At 39.2% G+C, this 13,634-nt stretch overlaps 1 pseudogene; it reads left to right on the forward strand.

Annotated features, from left to right (window-relative positions):
• The first annotated feature begins 3,543 nt into the window (after positions 1 to 3,543).
• LOC115589631 (perforin-1-like) lies at positions 3,544 to 9,046 on the forward strand (annotated as a pseudogene).
• The last annotated feature ends 4,588 nt before the right edge of the window (positions 9,047 to 13,634 follow it).

The raw sequence follows: 13,634 nt of genomic DNA on the forward strand, positions 1-13,634 counted from the left end.
CATTAAAAATTCATAAAAATTATAAGGGCAAGTAAAATGCAATAAAGCAGATGTGCATCATACAGCAAGCCCAAATCTACTGTCCTACACTGATTTTGAGCCAATAGGTCACATGACCTAGGAGTTATTGAGCTCTAATGCTCAAATTTACATTATGACAGGTATTAAAGGACAGTAGATTTGGGCTTTTTAATTTACATTAGGGTACAAATTTGCTTCCATAGCCGGCAGGCTGCCAGTGTGACCATTTTGTCTGCCTATACTAGATCGCTGACTTTACTGCATTATGCAATGTTTGATTAGATTTATCAAAATAAGGTTTCCATCTATTTAAAAAGCAGCAAAAAAATGCTCTCAAAGGAGAACACAGGTCAAGAGATTGGCAAAGCAAATGAGGACGCTTTGGCAAACAAAACAGGTGACTCATGTCAGATTACTTTCTTTTATTAAGTGTCACACTGGTTCACTGATACACAAGTACTGATACAAGTTGAGGGGCTCATACATTTATTTTACCACCATTAAGACAGCATAATATTCAGTTTTCTCTTTTGCATTTGTAAAATGTTCCATTATCCTTTCAACTAAAGACTAAATTACAGGTAAATTCTCATGCTGACTTATGTTTACTTAAAAGTGAAACATTTTGTGAAACCATTTTGTTTGGTTTGACAAATATAAGAAAAGGGCTGTGAGCACAATCATTTTGTTATGAAGTTAATAATGATCAGCTGCTGTGATCTTTGTGAGTAATGCTTTTTTGGTGGTGGGTCAGTTTACATTTGTACTCCAATTTGTACTTAGATAACTGTCAAATCCTCATTTTGTCAATTTTGTGTGACCTTCTCATGTAATTAAAGATTTTGAAAACATGTGCTTCATGTCCTTACTATGACAGGAAACAGGTTGTATAATTGTGTTGTTCCAAAGCTACATACAGTCAGAGATGGACAGAGTACTCGACCCCAGTACTTGAGTAAGAGTACAAATACTACTGGTCAAAATTTACTCCGTTACAAGTAAAAGTAGCTCAGTCGACATGTTACTCGAGTAAGAGTAAAAAATTACTTGCTTTTAAAGGTACTTAAGTATCCAAAAGTACATGCTTTTAAATTTACTTTAAGTAAAAGTAAGAGTAAGAGTAAATTTCTTATGTTTCACATCAATGAGTTACTATAATTTTTTCTAAATGAATTTAAGGACCTTTTAACTCGTTTCTGAGAATTCTTTGAAACCACCTGCTCTGATGTGCTTGCTTTTAGAACCACAATGTTATATAAAGCCTGCAGAAACACCTATAAAAACAGATAAAATGAATGGGATCACAGGAGGACAGCAGATGTTGCAGATGCAGATGTTTATTAACAATCATTAAAACTGTAACCAAATGAACCTGCACCGTCCAACTAACTCTCTATCATTTAGCTAAGTTAGGAACTGGAACCCCCTCAAAGACCAATGTTGTCCCCAGACCACTGGTTGAGAATCACTGCTTTACAAAAAACTACATCTGATGCAGCCATTGTCGCGGTTTTGTGTTGACAACCGCAGTCGAGAGCGTGGCTACTTTGGTGGGGGGGATGACGTATTTCTGCTTTTACGTAGATCCCAGTGGAGAGCGTGCACTGTGATAGGTTTCCTTCTTTGACAAACACAGCTTGTGTCCAATAGTATTTAAAAAAAAAAAAAAAAAGAGCAGACCTGAAAGTAACGAGTACTTTTCAGCCTTCCTACAAATTAACTCGAGTAAAAGTAAAAATATTTGTCTTGGAAATGTATTCAAGTAAGAGTAATAAGTACCAAAGAAATCTAATACTCAAGTAAAGTACAAATCCTCTGGATATGTACTTAAGTACAGTACTCAAGTAAATGTACTCCGTTACTGTCCATCACTGCATACAGTACATGTACCCATGCAAGGGCGTAACCATGGTATAGATATTGGGGGGGTCCAAATGAGAGCCCTTCCCCCGAATTTTGTTTTTTAAAGTACATTTCCTACAATTCTATGATATTTTATATATGAAAATTCGCACATTTAGAAGTTTTGAGGACAACACTGACCATTTGAATTCACATGTAAAGGAATATTCTGTGAAATTGCATGGATTCCTACAGAATCAATATAAAGCTTCTCTTTAAATTCCCATTAAGTGAAAATCACTGTTTTTATCTCAAAGGTTTTGCTCTATATCTCACCTAGATGCCAGTATCAGGCCCAATGTTACTAGTTTTATTTACTGCTGACATGTAGGCCTAGGTCAAAACTAATGTTATCATGCTGTTTAAGTTCTCATTCAGATTTTCTCACCTGATCATCTGTATTTCCAGAGCATGTCCCTGCCTGGCCACTGCTTTCACCTGCCTCTCCCTCTCTCTGTGTCTCTGTGCTGCCTACACTGTGACCAGATACCATTATTTTACCAGAAGAACAATGGCTGACCTTGATGATCATTTTAATTTAATACATTGATTTTTCTGCTTGTGTTACTAGTTTATTTGCTTTAGCTAAATAGTAAGTGCATAAATAACAGTGTATAATGTACAGTAGTGTAGCCCCTTTCACACATGCACTGCTATTCTGAACTGACCTGGACATTACCTGGAGGAGCTGCATGTGTAACAAATGAGAGCAGTAACAGGGATGAGTTTATGTAGGAGATTTTCTCCATTGAAAATAAGGTATTAAGCTCCAACAAACAGCTTTAAATTACGTAAATTAACACCTACATGGCATTAATGCAAGAATATGAATGTACTCCTGTCACATAACTCCACTTACATGACAATTTGACTTGAAAAAGAAGTCAATCTTCTGCTGCCTCTTCCTTTTTGGCATTCATAATCATGCTGAATGATATCAAAATCAGTGAATGTTTCTAGAAAACTATGTCAGTTACCATTAACTTTGCCTGGCTTACCTGGCTTGGCCTAATCCATCTGGCTTGCTTAATATTAGCTAACATGCCACGAAGCAAGACAAAGTTATTTACAGACAAAATTCTATATTATTAACTAGTTAAACAACAGCTTCATACCTCCACTCTGTTCGCTGTCTGCAGCAGCGAGTGACAGCAGCTCCGCTAGCATGTTATTGTTTACTTTCCCGGGCGGCCGGGACTAGTGGGTTTGATCAAATGGCTGTGATTGGCTTGATGGTTGTCAATCACTGTAACTTGACCAATGGGTTTTTCATGTATGGGGGAGCGACTCAGCTACTGAGGTGCGCTCCATTTCAGTATGCTATTACACCGCGAGGGCGAACAGTTTAATACCTTAGGATGGGCGCAACCAAGTTTACAATTGGGAGAGGGGGGTTCACACAATTGTGTTTTCCTTAAAAACGGAAATAAATTGAAAATAAATAAGAAATAACAAAACAGATCGTTTGACAGGGTTTATAAAAGAGTGCATATTTACTCTCCTGTTCTCTCCTGTCGAATCGGAAACCTCAGCCAGTGCGAGTCTGCTGAATTTGTACCGGGCCACAACCTGGTGGGGGAGGGCTTTGACGTGGTCACCCTGCAGCGTAAGGGCGCCTACATGATTGACGTGAGGACTTACCTCACCGCAAATGGCACCTGTAATCTCTGCTCCAACCCTCTTCAAGGCGACACCCTGCAGAAAGTAATAAACAATAAAAATGAAAAAATTAAATTCTGCAGCAACAGTTATCTATACTTTATGTTAATCATGGTTTTCTCACCTTTAATTTTTCAGCTGCCAGTCTCTGCAGTGGATTGGCGTGCGTTTAGTCGATGCAATGCTGACCTCTACAGCAGTGCACACACCTCCATTAGGTATGATCTGATACAGCATTATATCAGTAAATGCGTTTTTCAGCCATTTTTATACTTTAATGTCATTCTAATGCCTCAATACAAGCCAGTGAATAGTCACTGCTAAAATTAAAGAGCAAAGAGAACTCAGCCTTTGTGTTTCCTCTCAGATCTTTTCTAATATCTGTAATATTTTAGACACAAACCACCCAAAATGCATTCTCACACAGTTTTCTTAAAGTGGGTGTCAATCCCCTTCAACATGAACAACATACAATAAAAGACCTTTAATTGGGAATTCTTCCTGTAAATTGTGTCCGCAGCTCATTGATCGACACTTACACCTCTCAGGCGAGTGACGACTGGAAGGTAGGAAACTATATTATTATCATTATCATTATTATTATAACTGATAGACCACTGGAGTATCACCTTTGTCCTGAATGTTTTTTGGAGAAACAACCATATTGTGGTTCATAAAACCTCAAATTAAACTGAAAATTCTAAGATCTCACGTACAATATACTGTATATAGAAAACAGAACAAGTACCAACAACTCAAATCCAGGGCCGGATGGAGACTACATGGATAAACTAATAATAAGGAATCCCCACTCAATGTTCCTGAAAGCAATAGAGGAAAATGAAATTATCAACATAGTAAAAACGTGTAAAAATAAAACATCTACAGATTACAATGGCATTGATATGTCATTAATTAAACAGGTCATCGAAGGGGTATCAAAGCCATTAACACACATCTGCAATTTGTCTTTTCAAACTGGTACATTTCCAAACCAGATGAAAATTGCTAAGGTCATACCGCTATATAAAACTGGGAGCAAACACAACTTTACAAACTATAGACCTGTCTCAATACTGCCACAACTCTCAAAAATATTGGAAAAGCTTTTTAATAGTAGAATGGATGCATTTCTGGAAAAACACAAATTGTTTTCAGAGAGTCAGTATGGGTTTAGGGTTAACAGATCAACATCACAGGCAATCATGGAATCAATAGAGGAAATCACAGATGCAATAGACAACAAAAAACATGCAATAGGAGTATTCATCGATCTTAAAAAAGCGTTTGATACAGTTAATCATAACATACTTTTTAATAAACTGGAAAAATATGGGATAAGGGGACTGGTATTAGACTGGATAAAGAGTTACTTGAAAGGACGGCAACAGTTTTTTAAAGTTGGGTAATCACTGCTCGAGATATTTGGACATTGCTTGCGGGGTCCCCCAGGGGTCAGTATTGGGCCCTAAATTGTTCATCCTGTATATCAATGATATGTGTAAAGTATCTAGGTACATTAAACAAGTGGAAACAGTTATAAACAAGGAAATGAAAAAACTAAAAACATGGTTTGACTGGAATAAATTATCATTAAATGTAAGTAAGACTAAGTTCATGTTGTTTGGAAAATGCACATGGAACACAAAGGTGCGAATAGAATTAGATGGGGTTGAAATCGAAAGGGTGCATGAAAACAGACTCCTTGGGGTTATAGTAGATGACAGACTGAGTTGGAAACCACACATCAAACATGTTCAGTCCAAAGTTTCAAGAAGCATTGCAGTCATACACAAAGCAAAACAATTACTGGATCATAATTCTCTTCGCACACTGTACTGTTCACTGGTCTTGCCATATATACATTACTGCGCTGAGATTTGGGGAAACACTTACAAAACTTCATTACGGTCACTTACTATCCTGCAGAAAAGAGCAATAAGGACTATTCACAAGGTCAACTACTTGTACTTTTTATACAATCAAAACTACTGAAATTCACTGACATTGTATCTTACCAAACAGCAATTATCATGTACATGGTAAAAAACAGACAATTACCAGAAAATATACAAAATTTATTTAGAAATCGGGAGGGAGGTTATCAATTAAGAGGGGAACATAATTTTAAAAGATTAAACAGACGAACAACCTTGAAAAGTTTCTGTATATCTATTTCTGGTGTCAAGCTATGGAACAACCTAAGTGAGGAACTCAAGCAAAGTCCAAATATCAACCAGTTCAAGAAAATGTACAAACACATGTTATTTAGCGGGTACAATGGATAATGGTATTAATGATTATTGGTGATTATCACTTATTAATTGATGTGGCATGGTGATGAGAGGCAGAGTGTGTGTGTGTGTGTGTATGTATGTATGTGTGTGTGTGTGTGTAGGTTTGTGTGTTTTTGTGTGTATGTATATGTATATATACAAGCATGTATATGTGGGTGGTATGTGTGTATGTAGATATATATATATATTAATTTCATTTAGACAAAGGGGTGAGAGCTAACAAGCTATGCTTCTTCTCACTCCTTTTCGAATATGTTATTTGTTTTACTTTTTATCATTATTATTTTGCTTCCTCAAAATCTTCATTTCCATATTATGTTGTGTAAATAATTTGTTAAATAGCAATCAGGAAGCCGTGTTCCATTTTGCATATTCGGAATAAATGAAAAAATAAATAAATGAAAAAGAAAATTAATGGTTTATTCATACGTCATATCATGGTGATTTCAGGTAAACATCAAGCAGCTCACAAGCTTTTATTTCTTATTTAATTTCTCAGGTTGGTATAAATGTAGATAAGTTTGTGTCTGCCGGCCTGGATGTGGGAGGTACAAGTTTGCTTCACAAAAAGCCAGAGAGGACCGCTACTCCTTCAGCACTCACAGGGTGACATGCAGCCATTATCGGTAGGGTGTGAAGATTTCTTGCAACACAAACAATGTTTTTTCAGTCAAGTTTGTTGAGTTATCCTCCTGACTACCAGTAGTTCAAATGTGTCCTCTGTGGAGGACAATTCTAAACCTGAATATCTCCCACCCACTTTATACTACTAAATTAACTCCTTTTGCTATCTACAGAGGACACTTAGGGCTTTTCAATGATACCAAATGTGAAGGGGTGGGGCTTTGGTACCTTTCTCTTCCTCATTTAGGAAAATGGCAAGCACATTTTATGGGAAGAGGAAAAGTAAACACATAATACTTTTTATCGAGCAAATTTTGGCTTGAAATGTTGTTGGCATATTTTATATAATTCTCTTAACAACACATTAAAACTTTGTCTCAATTTTTTAACTGTATTTTAGCATAGTATTTAAGTGTTTAAAAATGTCCTCTGTAGTGGACATTTGGAGTTATTTCCTCCACTTTGTTCTGTTTTTTCAAATGAAAAGAAAGGGAGTCATTCTCAGCAGCATCTTGGTTGCCATCAAGGTTCAGTTTCACATGTATGGCATTCCAATGTCCACTGTAGTGGACTGTTACTAGAGGGTCGTAACATGGACATGGATATCGCAAAAATAAAAGCTTTTTTTTCAAAGAAAATGTTTTCAGTATTCTTATTACCTTACAAAGATTGGGGAATTAAAAATAAAATGTGATTGGACAATATTTTTTTTCCTGGTAGTCAGGAGGATAATTAACAAATCTGTCTCTTTGTGTCTAGTTACCGTGTGTCCAGCACACCGCCACTCAGCTCTAAGTTCAGGAAGGATTTGACCAGACTGCCGAGTCACTACAACTCCTCCACCAGGGCTCAGTACAGAGAGCTCATATATACCTATGGCACACACTACATCCGCCAGGTTAAAACACACACACACACACAATTGTAATTTCCTTATTTCACAAGTAAAATAACACCTGTTGTTCACAACATTGTTTTTAATCTAGGTTGACCTTGGAGGGCGACTCAGACGAGTCACAGCTGCACGAACCTGTTTGTCGACACTGAATGGACTCTCCTCCAGTGAGGTACATTTGACACATTCTGGACAGTGAACATAACACAAGCACATATTGTTACACCATTAATGTTCTTTTTCAAACCCCCATTATATACTATTGTTTAACTGAAGGCAGCAGCATACGATTGTCATCATTTTCACACTCATCACACCATTCAGTGGCCCCTCACACTCTGTATGGACATATCTGAATATATGTTATTGTCTCTCCACTCATTACAGTTTCAAACTTGTCTGTGGATACATAACGTAGAGCTTTTATTTCCCGTCCTGTCCTCTAGGTCCACTCCTGTTTATCTCTAGGTATCTCTATTGGCCTTGGGAAGTTGTCATTATCTGCTAACCGACAGCATTGCAAGAAAGTCCAACAGAACCACGGCTTCTCAAGCTCGTACAGCTCTAGTCTCCACCAACATTACACTGAGGTGGCAGGAGGCAGTGGTTGGTTGGGGGAGTTTTCTCTCACTCATAACGACTCTCTGGGCTACAGGAATTGGCTGAAAAGTCTTAAGGACCACCCAGATATTGTTTCGTACTCCCTTAGGCCAATGTATGAGCTGGTGCGCACTAAAACACAGAAGAAAGGGATGAAGGCTGCCATAGAACAGTACTAAAAAGACAACGCAGTGAGGAAGTCCCCCAGCCAACCATATTGTGGTTGGAATACTCCAAACGTGGCCCCCAACTGTTGTCCTAAACAGACCTGGAGGGGAAACCTGGTAGTGACGATCATCAGAGCCTGGAGACTGAAAGGAGATCTAACTGGGAAGACTGAGGGGTGAGTACGGCGAGGTCAGGAATTGAGATCTGAAGCTGATATATCAAACTACAACATTAAATAGCAAGTTGCTTTTCATTGTTTGCTTTTATTCACAGTTATGCCAAGATGTGGTACGGCTCCGCCTATCACAGGACTCACTGGATCCGGTCAAACTGTCCCCGGTGGAACGCTCGTTACAATCTGGGCAATGTCAGTAACTCTTCTCATCACAGATCGTCTTAAAATAACTTTAATCCCATTATTATTATAAGTAAATGGACTTAGCTGATGAAGCAACTGAGTCGCAGACAACAAAATCCATCACCTTTGCTTTTGTACAATGGAATAAGCCCCAACCACTCATAGAGTTTGTTCTTAGACTACTTAAAACATTTTCATAAAGACTATATTAATGTATCTGAAAAAAGTACAGGATTATATCTGTGTCTACAAATGTGTCATGTACGGCCTATTGTATAACTATTTTGTGTGTGTGTTTTTATGAAGGTGCACACAAACTATGGTTTGAAGATCGAGGTCTGGGACAAGGACGTGACATATGATGACCACCTGGGATCATGTACAAAGTACCTGAGCCAGGGGACACACAAATTCACCTGTCCAACCCAGGGAGGCAGAGGTGGCTTTGAGGTCCAGTATACTCTCACCTGTGACCGTCGCCTCGTTGGCAACAGGTGCCAGTATTATAGACCATCTCCATAGTGGAAAAAACACACCGCTGGGTGTGCTTCACGTGTGATGTCAGATCTGTTGACTACATTGTTTTAAGTTGTCATGAGCAAGCTGTTTTTTATAGATATTTGCTTTCAATATATGTTGCAGTAGGGCTGAAATCACATTATGACACTGCTTTGAAACTGCATGAAATTGAAAAAAATGTCTCTTTTTACTTTGAATTGAGTGTTTTTAGCTGTCAACCCCTTTTTTAGTATCAATTTGAAGTCATCCAGTTTTGAATTTTGCAGGACGGGGTTATGCTTTGTTTTACATTTTGTTTATGTCTTTGTGGTTGTTGGTAATCATTTAGAGTTCAAATATTCAACTACATTTTCATTATGTTTGTCATTGTGTTCCTTCCCATGCAAATAAAGCCTCTGAAAACACGAGTTGTGTCTTTATCTAAAGCACAAATGTCAGAGCTAAAAGGGGGGAGGGGGGAATCTAGAATTAAAGCATCTATCATGTGGAAAAATTCTAAAGCTATACAAAACATCATCACCCTTCTCAACAAAATTCAGACACTAGGTAGGTAGGGGCATTTTGCTATATTTTGTAAGGCAGTGGTTCCCAAACTGAGTGTGTAGAAATATTTTTTTTCCAGACTTTTCTTCTAAGAGCCTCACTAGCAGCTCTGTGAGGCTGTTCAAGACCAAGGCCCTGTTTACACCAAGGGAAGAGGCAGATATTTCCCTGCGGTTTGGCCTCTCATTTACATGAAAACACAGTTTTTATCACAGAAAACGATTATTTCTGAAAACTCTGGCCAAAGTGGAGATCTCTGATAACGCCGGTTATGTGTTGCCAGGTCAACTGGGAGAAACAGGGTTTAAGGTTCTCAAACTCACCAGAAAATGCTTAACGTCATGTGAGCGCCCTATGTTTTACAGTTTGTTTGAAAGGAACAGGAAGTCGCTTGTGTTATTTGTTTTTGTCGATTCTGAGGATTCTGATTCCCTACACTGCCGCCCATAGGTTTGGCATAGTTATAATGGCTTTTTTGAAAGCGATGTTGTCTGCACGATGTTATTATTGAAAACGGAGGGGGGAGAATATTAATTTCTCTAAATACCCAGCTATGTGTAAATGTGGCCTAAATGGCAATATTCAGCTCTTAAAATTGAGGCCTATGTGGAAGTATCAAAAACTGCAGTTCCTCAAATGGCCACTTGAGGCTGGCTTCCAAATCAAGCCAGTCCCTGTAGGAGCCCATGTTAAAATGTCCAACTCTACAGCAGAAGTAAACATGTTAACAGCCTGGTACAAACAACACTTTCTGTCTCTAAAGCTTATTTATCCTTTCATGAGAACTGCAGAGGGATGAATCTTTAGATATACTTGTTTTAATCAGTAGGTGATTTGTTAATTTTTTAACAGGGGGATGACCCAATGGGAGCACCAACCTGCCCCAACACACCAATGTACACCTCCCAAAGGACGCTGTTGCAGGACACCTTAACCATAACTGTGACATTTCTAAATCTACAATTCCATTTATTAACTCAATTAAAGTATTGTGCGAAAACACGTTTAAATTGTATGCAGTGGACTGAGTTTATTAAGGCAGGGTTTTCTCATGTTCCCATGGTATGTTACATGATGAACGTGACGCACACAATGATGTTGTCAGGGCTGAAGTCCACAAAAGTAAAATTAAGGGGCAAAAGTGAGCTCAAGTCCAAGACAAGAACAAGATGAACCAGATAAGGCAGAGCAAAGACCAGGAAGAGAAATTCTGATTTAATACTCTTTGGCACGGCCATCATTCATGTACGCACCTGAACAGGTTTAGGCTGAACGCCATAATGATTCACTGCATCTATTTCTGTTAGAGGAAGTAAATAAACCTACAAGACCTGATTGAATTGTTGTCTAATTATTCCCAAACACCAACAGAATCGAGAAATAAAGAGACTACACCCAAACTGCAGGGCCCCTCCCTGGTCTGATGGATATTTTCTAGCTGATGTAGATTGTCTTCAAGGATAATTAACGACTTTAACAGCATCTTAATTCATTTAACAACACTAACGCTACAGCACAGCAAGCTAGAAACACCAGTCACGCTTTCATAACAGAGAAACCAATGCTGTAGCAATGGCCCAATGGGGGTGTAAGCACCATTTATTATTGATTAGTTATTTGCACTGATTTAGGCTGATGTTTTGTTGGAGAAATAAGTTTGAGTGTGCTTTGAGTTTTGAGCTATCTGTGTTGCCGTTGATGTCCCATGCACCTATGGTAGAGAAAGCAGGAAGTGAAGTTGTTGTTAAGAACGTGTTGAATAAACGAGAATATGGCAGAGCGGCACAGTCGTTTTAGTCGGTTTTTTTCTGTGTCGGCATCCAGCCAGCTGAACGAGTAAAACGGTCTCACGTCATTTCTCATGAGTGGTTAAAAGAATAAGAAATGAGGAATGAAGAAAAAAACATAAGATAGCCACTACATTAAGTAAAACAACTCGCTCAGCAACACGACGGCCCGTCGCCATGATGTCCCAAGAGCCGAACACAACGAGACAAGAATATGGTCCCAGATAAGTGAAAGTACACGAATATGGCGGACGAAACGAAACAAGACGACAAGCATGTTTGGTCTTCAGCAGTAGTGTAGTGGGGATTTTATCACTGGGGGAACTCCCCCCCTCCCCCTGGCCTTTGTATGTAGCTGGTCATGGGCTGATAATGGACCTGACTCCACAGCTCACTGGATCCTTCTCCTGCTCTTTCTCTCTCCTCTCCTCCCAGGGGCGGTTCTAGGGGGGGGGCCAACAGGGGCCAGTGCCCCCGTAACTCTGAGTCTGGACCCCCCTGTGGTCCCCCTGACAGGGAGTCTGCATCAATAATACAATGACAGATTTCTTGCAATGGTTTTGTACTGAAGGGAAAGGCAGGAATAAAGTGTCTCTGCAGTTTACTACCCAATCAAAATTGCTGAAATTGTAAACACTGTTTTGTCTGAATGAGGGATTTATCCTTTTTCCGGGTTGTATGTACCCCTTACAAAAAGCCGGCCCCAACCTGGCCCCCCTATTAAAACTGGTCTAGAACCGCCACTGTCTCTGTCCCTTCAACCTCTTCATCTCTCTCTCCTGTCTCATCCTGTTGAATTTTTAAAATCAAGTATCAAGTAAGTCCAAGTATACTACTGAGTCATGACCTAATAGTTTAATGCCATGTTTAGTCACATTATTATTTATCCATCCAAACATCCAAACAATATTATTGATGGATAATTCATACTGTGACTGAACATGGCCTTAAAATGTTCTGATTCATTGCATGTCCTTTCATTTTGTTTGCCTCGGCTACATTTACAGTAGGTTACAGGTTAGCATCTCTATTGGCTATCTGTTGCATCTGTAGGCTAGTTCACTATTTTTCTCATTCTCTTAGCTTATTACAATTCTCACCTTCCTCCTCTTTGCCTGATCATTCTCTGCCTTTCTTGCTGCAACAAATGATAACTTGGATTGATGCAGCCTACGTTGCATCTTTGCTCTGATCCATTGAACTGCCGATCTAAAAATAGACCTGCAGTCACATCGCGACCGTGTTTACTTTTGGTTTTAATGAAAAGAAACTTAAGGAAAAAAATACCGAGGACATGACCTTGGTGTCCTCAATGGTGACTACGGCCCTGCACACACACACACACATACACACATGGCGCTTCTCGACACACAGATTCAAAATTATGCACATTTTGGCCCCACGGCAAAAAGTGACGAATTATAGTCCTAACAATTGCATGAATGCTTGAAGTATAGATGTATGGCATTGCAAATAGGAGACGGCGCTGCTTCTCTCCTATCTCATTTAGGCACTGCCACCTCACACAGGCTTCAAATCCTGCCGTGACCGTGCCGGCCGTGACACAATACATAGCCTATTTTATTAATATTTGTAAATTGCAGTATGTATTATTACATTATTCGACGCATTACTATAGCGAAAATGATAACAAAGGCAATGTTTAAAATAATGTATTAGACAAAAAAAAAAAAAAAAATTCTTGCCAAAAAAAAAAAAGAAATCTCGCCAAAAAGACTGGGGGAACGCCGTTCCCCTGCGTCCCCCGACCTCTAAACCCCTGGTCTTCAGAAGATGAAACTCAGAGAGAAAGCCATCCAGCGCTTTGTGTCATGGACCATTTCATGAGCACTTGTTGAATTACACGTTGTGCCGGGTGAAATTGACATAGCGGACGATGGCGTGCTACGAGACCAAGAACACAGAGCTGCAGCAGCAGGACCAACCACAAGAAGGGGGGCCAGAAGAGCTACTTAGCAGATTTATAAATAAAAGATTTAAACAATCACAGTTTACCCTCTATGGTACCGTGATGTCCTCGGGCAACAAACCCATTTTTGGCCTGTCACATCTCCACAATGCATCCCTTTGCATGGTGCAATACTTTAAAAGAGCCAGAAGACCATAAGGAACCAATAACAATGCTTCAATTTATCACATGACCTTCAGGAAGCCATCGAGAAACCCACCTGAGCACACTGCATGGAGATGAAGAATGGGAATTGGATGAGTGTGTGAATGAGTGTGATAAACAGGACAGC

This window comes from Sparus aurata, chromosome 1 (genome assembly GCF_900880675.1).
Source record: "Sparus aurata chromosome 1, fSpaAur1.1, whole genome shotgun sequence".
NCBI classification, from domain to species: Eukaryota; Metazoa; Chordata; class Actinopteri; order Spariformes; family Sparidae; genus Sparus; species Sparus aurata.